Consider the following 8,230-nt stretch of genomic DNA (forward strand, 5'->3'; position numbering starts at 1 on the left):
CCCCCCCCCCCCCCCCCCGCCCATCAGCATTGGAATCCTCAAAAGCCAAGGGGAAGCTTAGTCTGAGTCACCTCGCTGAGGTCCCTCATCTTCAGGAAAGGAAATCAAGGTCCAGAAAGGCTGGACACGAATCTGAGGCCCCACAGCCAGAACTTAGGTCTTCCCACTTGTTTATCCTGCTGCTTCGTCATTGCTGTCACACCCTCCAAACAGTCCTTGTTGCTGGACTTTGCAGCATCTCGGACCCAGGTCTCTCTCCCCCCCCCACAGCTGATGATTTCTTTCTTTCAGCCCAGGTTTCCCACACCCACTCAGGGAGGGGGAAGAAATCTCACCAGGTTGTTTGAATTTGGGCCCCAACTTCCGTTAGAATGAGCTGAAGAAGAGCCGCGTTCCACCAGCATCACAGGAGGTTGGCCTGCCACGTGGTCCCTGGTGGGGGTCTAGAAATCAACATGCCACATAGATACTCAAAGAGATTCTGGACTCTCACTTGAATGCTTTCCAACTAGGAGATCTCAATCCATCCCCTCCATCAAAGACAAAAGGAAGGTAGGCAGTGGTACCAATTAGCCCAGCAGCTCTGAGTGCCATGCTTTCTAGAGACCATCCCATTTTGATCTTTATGACATCCATCCTGGGTGGAAGGTGCTGTCATGCCATTGGTCTACTAGATTCTTTACATAGGAGTGAACCAACCTGTTTGGCCTTTGAGATACCCAGTTAGCCCCAGAGCTGGGATCGGAGCACTTCTTTCCATCCACGCCACTCTGTTCTGAAACTCAGGCAGCAGCCTCTCAAACACAGCAGGCTGCCTGGTGCTCTAAATTTAAATACCGTCTCTGAAGCATCTGTTGTGCTCCACTGTGCATCACCAATTGGGAGGAGGGTACCTGCGCTTTGGAATGATCACAGCAGATCACTTGCAGCCCAGGAATCCCCACTGGGTCCCTAATCCTTCCAGCAGAGGAAGCAGATGGATGCAGACTGCTGCCCAGGAGGCCTGGCTTTGCAGGTGCTCGTCAAAACCCATCTGTAGGAAAGGGTGAGTTGACTGCTTAATCTCGGTGCACCGTCGTTTGGTCTCTGCACACGGGGCCTCGGTTGGGAGAATATCTGGATGGTGACTTGGAAACCTGCAGATAAGCCCAGGCAGGTCATTTTTCTCTGCCTCCAGATCTTCTGAAAGCCTTGATTCCTAGTGATTCCTGGTCACTAGCGGTTTGAAGCTGGAGGGAAGAATGGTTTGGAGGCATTCGTTGTGCACACTGAGTTTGGAGGGGTAGGTGAGAGAGGTAAAAATGATTAAAGAAGGAAAACCACCCATCGCTGAGGTTTTCGGCCCTATTTCTTTATGTAAACTTCTTAAATAATAGGCCCTAATTAGGGTACCCGTTAAGGGCATCCACAGAGGCGTGGGGTCTGAGGCCTGTGCCGGACTATGTCCGTTCTCTTGGTGGGACGGGCGGTATCATCTGTCCAACACTCCAATGAATTGTATCTTCACCCTGAAAGGGGTGGGATGTGGGGTCTGTCACATGCAGGCCTGCTGCCTGGGAGTGGCTGACGTGTGTTTCTTACAGAGTCGTGGTTTGTGTGGGACCCCGGAAGGATCCCAGGCAAGGAAAGTTTGGCAGGACGGGGACCCGGTTCTCACCTCCAGCTTCACTGGGCTCCTGGAAATCCGTTCCCCTCCCTGGGCCTCTGTAGCTTCCTCATCCACACAATGGGCCAATTTGGGCTGAATTTGTGAGCATTTAGCACAAAATCAATCTGACTGGTGAAGACATTTGGCCTGATGTTCTGGTCACTGGGCACATTTGAGGGTTGAGCCACAACATTGAAAACCCAAAATCATTTCGTTTGGCAGCATCCTGGGAGCTGGGAAGATGGCAAGTGAGTAGGCAGAGGCATCAAGAAGGGTGGTCATCGTGCAAACCAAGGCCCCGTGCGTGCTGGGTTCCCCAAGGCCCTGGGCATACATCCATTTTATGTGGTTATTTCTTGAGCACACCTTAGTAGAGGTTGCTGTTTGGGGGGGGGGGCGGGGAGGGAAACCTATTACCATGATTCCTCCCTATCGCCCCAACTTTCTGTTGTGAAAATTCCAGATTTACAGAAAACTTCCATATCCCTTTCACCCAGACTCAACAGCCTTCAGAACTTTGCCACATTTGCTTAAACCCCCCCCCCCACCCCGACATTCATACCCAGGGGCATTTGGAGGATGAAGTGACGTCTGCAACTTTTAGGTGGTTCGGCCAATGCGAAAAATTGTTTCTCTCCCAGGAACAAAAGCCTTCTCTTTGGTAACAGTGCTGTTGTCACCCTTAAGTTTAGCAGTCATGCAATGATATTGTCTAAGACGCAACCCATATTCACATTTCTCACGTCGTCCCAAAAATGTCTTCCAGGGCCTTTTTGTGAATCTGAGAGACAATCCAAGATTGCATCCCACATTGCTTGTCTGCTCACCCCAGACTCCCCCGGTCTAGGATGTTTTCTCCGTTTTTGTTTGTCATGACGTTGCCACTTTGTTGTCTGAGCCGGTTCTATTGTGGGCGGGCCCACGACCTGCCTCTGTTTCCTCAGGTTAAGGAATTAAAGGCGATGTTGTTACGATTAATGCATTTGAGAAATTTGACTCTCTGGAGACCTCTGTGATAACCTCTTTCGTCGTAGATAAATAAGGCATATTAAGTGCTGTTCCCCTTTGCCGGAGACACGGACTGAAGCTGTAGGAAAGGTGTCCAGGAGCTCCTGGATGCTGGGTCTCGTCACCAAAGCCGAGTAAGCCTCTGCTATTTCTAACTTCTCACATGGATCTCTCTTCTCTGCTGGGAGTCAGCAATCTTTCCCCTAAACACCTGTGGGGATGATGCAGCTATAAATAGACATAAAGCACCAAGACATTCTTTCATGGGTTGTAAAGGGTAGCAAGTGTAGCCCAGTAGAGTGGTTGGAAGGATGCCCGTAAGCCAGTGGGGTACTCGGCACCCAGTTCCTTCTCATCTCTGTTTGAGATGTGCGTTTGCACTGGCAAGTTCTATAGCATGGCCTTCTCAGTTCTGGTAGCATAGAGCAACCCACTGGCTGAGGCACGGTCCCTTTAATTTTGATCAAGAAAATATGTCCATACAGATTCCCGCCTCTGAGCCTTTGCCCATTCTGTTCCCGCTACCTGGAAGGCATCCCTGCCGCTCTCCAGCAAGGAGGTGGAGATGGGAGCATACTTTAAAAGCTCCTTCTGACTATTTGTTCCATGAGGGACTCAATGATGTCCTCCTCTGGGGTCCCCAGTCCTTCTTTCTATCATGGACAAATACACTGGGAAGCGAACCTCCAGTGACCCGGCCATAGGAGCTATACGTTCTGGGCAGCGCCCACAGCAGGGCATAAAGACGATCAGACTTCCAGCATCTTGCCTAAATGGCCACTCGTCACTGTCATCAAGGCACGTCTTAACTTCACTGCCAGACTTTGTTCCATCCCTGGGAACCGATGCACATCCATGGGATGAAAACCATCACCCCACCGTTGGCGATTCAGAGGTATTTGCCTGGCAGAGTTGGGTGGGCCACGTGCAATAGGGCCACAAGCTGTCCACAGCTGGGCATTTCCCATAGAGCAGGTGGTCGGTACATCTTCAGACGCCAGCGGCACGCTTGTGACATTTTGCCCTGGAGTGAGTGAGCCCTGTGATGCGAGCGTCAACAGGAGCCAGGGCAGCACCGTTTTCTCACGGGAGTACTTCTGGTAGAGGCTGAGCGGTGTGGGGCACACACGGCGAGGGACAGGATCCCCGGCCTCGGCTCTGCACCTGCCCAGCGCTCGCTCTGGGGCCCTGAGACAGGACAGGGCAGGCTCTTCTTTCTCTGCAGAGCAGCGTGAGGGAATAAAGCTGCATGCACACCTGGGACCGGCTTCTGCCGTTCGCAGGCAGGTGGTGGTTTTGCCTCTCTGAGCCTCCGTGTTCCAGCCTTTAAAGTTGGAGGTTTCAGATAAACCCCACTGCACAGGGTGCCTACAAGAACAGCATGTGCCAACATCGGGCGCCTATTCTGAGCAGAGTGCCGAGCTGGAGTTCTTAACGCCGTTTGCATTTCTCCTAAAGGCGAGTCCAAGGCTCCTGCAAGCTTACTCCCGGGCACTTGACTAAGTCCAGCTATGGGAAGAGGTGATCAGTCTGGTGGAGGAACGCAGGCAGGGCTTCAGGGAGGAATTGGCTTTTGGTAATCTTTGAGGAGAGCCCTGAAGGAGCAAGTGGGCACTGTTGCATGGGCAGAGGCCCAGGCATGGGAAAGGGCAGGGAGCAGCTATTTCAGCCAGTGCTCCGTGGCTTCTCTACCACAGAGCCACACCTGAAAGACGAGTCAGTGAGCTGTCAAGGCCCTTCACAAGCTGGTCACACCTTAAGTCATCCAGGCTACTCTCCTGCTCAGGAACCTTCCATGGCTCCCCAGTGCCCACACATTGTATTTCAAGGTCCTTCGCTCTAACACCCAGAGCCTGAGCCTTGGGCTCTGATGGAGGAGCTATCCATCCTGATATCCCTACTGGGTTCTCCTCTGATTACAAAAGTCTGAAACTAGATCCTGGAGCCTCACCCAATTTGAATTCTGTGGCGTCCTATTCTTCAGGGGAGGTTTTCTTCCTTCTTCTGGACGTTAGGTCTGATTTGCATATGGGAATATTTCTGGATAGGATCTACTTGGTCTTTCATTTAAGCATCCTGGGGGCTTGTTCTGGTGCAGACTTCCAACAGCTTGACAAAAGGTTAGCATGAAACCACTAAAAGGAAAACGTATAAATTCTTGGGCTTTCTTGGCGTGAAGAATTCGCTGTTTGCTGAGACTCTGGGAGCAACAGATTTTGTGGCTGCCTGTGACCAGGAATCAGGGATGGAGAGAGGAGAAGAGGACGCACTTGAGGGCAAGGTAACTTTTTACTTGGGGAGTTTTTATTCTCCACATCATCCCGTTCACTGTTGGATCCTAACTTCAGCCTCTTGGAGGCTCCAGTCGAGTTGCCTGGGGACCCCTACCATCCAGAGAGCAGCTCTTGATCTTGAAGAGGGAGGTCTTGTGAAGGTTAGCTATAAGCCTCGACCACTACAAACATAAAACCTCAGCTTTGCCCCTTCCAGCTCCTGAGCGTTGCGGGGTGGAGGCCTCAGGGCCTTCGTAAGCACCCACCCGGGCAACGGCTTTCTTTCCTTCCTCTTTGTAATCAGGCCAAGTGGCCTTGGGCAAGTCACTTCCTCTCCGACAAAGGATGGAATGGCCAGGGGAGAGGCAGACGCTGGTGAAGATGACAGGAGATCAGTGTCATTATGTTCCATGCTCTTGGCTGACATTTCCTTGGGGGGTGGGAGGGGGGGCTTTGGAGGCGGGATGGCCAAGTCCTCCCAAGCATAGGGTTCCTGAGCGGGGCCAGCTCCTTCCCCCTGGGGAACGTCACATTTTCCAGGTAGAGTTGTTCTATAACCCTCCTCGCACCAAAGAATCATGTCTTTACCCAGCTCCTCTGACCCTTCTGTTGACAGGTTCTCCTTTGTGGCCCTGCTCAGTCCCAAGTGGACCAAATGCTTGGCAGTGGGCGGGGGGGGGGGGCGCGGTGGACATTGCCCAGTGAACCAAAGTCCCCCCTTTGCCTGACAAACCTTGGGGAGGTCCTACCTTTCCTTAACCTGAGAGATCAAAGTAGCTACTGATGTGAGCTGCAACAGTGGCTCTGCAGGGCCCCCTCTGAGCAGTATCCCTGCTGATCCATCCACTTATCCAGCGATTATTTATAGAGGTTTTGGGCATCTGCCACCAACCTCAGTGAGAGGCCACTGTGGTGAACTGGACGGTCGAGTTCCGTGGCCTCATAAGGCTAAAATTCCACTGGATCACATGCTCCCAAGATGCACAAGTTCTAGAAACAGAGTCAGATGAGCACTTCTTGGAATCAGAACGTGGCTCAGCTATTGCTGCACTTTCTTGAGCTGAATTTTAGAAGCTGGGTAGAAAAATAAAAATCGAATGAAAGGCAAAACACGATTAGTAGGAATGCAATGAAGCAGAACCCACAATTAACCAGATTTCTCTATAATTTGATGGCTCCTCAGAGAAGAACATGGTCCTGAAAAAGGCTAATTACATATTTGTTTATTCAGCCCACAAATAGCATTTTGACAGCCGTCTGGGGCTGGAAGGGACCTCCAGAGGCCACCTCAGTCCACCCTGTGCTTTATCAGAAATCTCCACGGAACAGAAAATGCATTGGATTAGGTGATGCTGTTGGCCTTACTGAGTGAAATTTAAATAGGAAAACAGACTAACCCCACCTGGAAGCTCTGAGGCTCTCTCGCTTGTCCATAATGTTGATCAGAAGGCTTGTAATTAAACAGAGGAGACACAGGAAAGATGTCAAAGAGGATGAGACTTTAAGTCACTGAACCGCTTAACAAGAAGGAACAATTTCTAGTCTATTCCCAGCAGGCCAAGAAATTGCTGATACTCCCTCTACCATGTACACTTTTTAACTTAGCCAACTGTGTATCCTTGTACCTCAAACGTTAAACATTTAAAAAGTGTCATTTGTGACCCTAGGCATAGAAGAAGTTAAGCTTGAATTAGGTTCAAACTCACACCCGTTAAAATGATTGGCCTATATGCACAGGGAGTTCATTCTGGGAGTTGGGGGCACAAAGGTGTGATACTCACTTATTCATCTGGGGCGCGCGCGTGTATGCACTGACCGGGTATCTTTGGGTCTCTGGAGTTTTTTCTTTCTTCTTGGCATTGCTGGACATTTTCATGACTGCATGCTAAAAGGACCTGGGTTTGTTCTGATGGCGATGCTGCTGCTGGAAGGCCTCCAGAACATTCCCGAGGAGTGATGGAGATCAGGAAGTTTCTAGCAGAAGCTGGGTCAGCCTGGCCACATGCCAGGAGGATGGAACGGTTTGTCCCGAACCCCTAGCAGGGCTCTCCCTTCCCACGGTGGTGGGCGTTTGGGATTGGATAGCAGGCCCAACTGTGGTCAAGGCATCAGACCTTGGGTGGGAAGCCGCACCAGATTTGGCAGATTCAGTGATCCCAACTGGACCACAGTGAACCAGTTTCAAAGAAGCCTACTGTTCCTGTTCGTTTTCCTTTTGTTTATCTTCTCTGGCCTTCTCCACCCGTGGAGAGGGCGCCTTCACAAATGGCCTTAGAATGCCGTTCTGAAGTTTAACAGAATGAGACAACCATCAAATGAATATCAGAGGTATTTACTATCGCAGCTTATCTGAAAAATGAAAAACAAAAACAAAACAAAACTGTATCACCAATGTTTACAAGTCCAAGTAGACATCCAGCCCATGTAAAATATGTAATTTATGCAAGGGATTGCATCTTTCTTTTGTAACGAATGCACTAAGCAACCCTGTATATATTTTACAATGTCTTTACAGAAAAAAGAAAATCATTTACTGTAGTGTTGTAAAATAATGCACTTTTCTAATTTTTTCATTAAAATCTCTATGGCACGTTTGCAAATGTGTTTTGGTCTTCCTTCACTAAGAAAAAGGGGAATCAAGAGGTGTTTCTGTCCAGGCTCTCCCGCCTTAAGCCACATTCGGAAAACTTTCTCAAGCAAGGTGGACAGAGTCAAAATTGTCATTGGTCTTCCTCACTGCAGGCAGGCCCGCTAGGAAGCCTTGCCCCTAAAAACCTCAGCAAGGACTTCAAATCAACCGAGACCCCCCGATTGGCCAATTTTTGTTTTTCTGGCTGAGGAATTTGAGTTCAAAACATGAGACAACCCCTTTTGCCTTTTTCTACCTGTCTCTGCGTGTGTGTGGAAAAAAGCAGAAACAGGCAGATAAAAGATGCTCTGTCATCTCTGCGTCAAACGTAAACTCTGCTTCCGGCAACCCACAGTAGCTGCTGAAAGGTTAGGGGCTTCTGACTTCACTCACGTTCCAGAGGCCTGGGCATCACGGAACTCTGGGGGTGCCAGTGTCAGAGCTTCCCGAAGGGGTGGTATTCTCCGATTTTGCCCGCATCTAGAAGGCTCCTGAAAACACAGATTGCCAGGCCCCATCCTCACTGTGGGTCCAGGGTGGGGCCACAACTGTGCGTTTCTAACAAGGCCTCAGGGGTCCTGATGCTGCTGGGGTTGGGACCACACCCTTGAGGACCGTGGTCTTCCCCGTGCTGTCCCAACTCTGAGATTAAGGGGAGATTCTGGACCAAAG

Source organism: Monodon monoceros, unplaced genomic scaffold, assembly GCF_005190385.1.
Source record: "Monodon monoceros isolate NGI ecotype Baffin Bay Population unplaced genomic scaffold, NGI_Narwhal_1 Super_Scaffold_14, whole genome shotgun sequence".
Lineage (NCBI taxonomy): Eukaryota > Metazoa > Chordata > Mammalia > Artiodactyla > Monodontidae > Monodon > Monodon monoceros.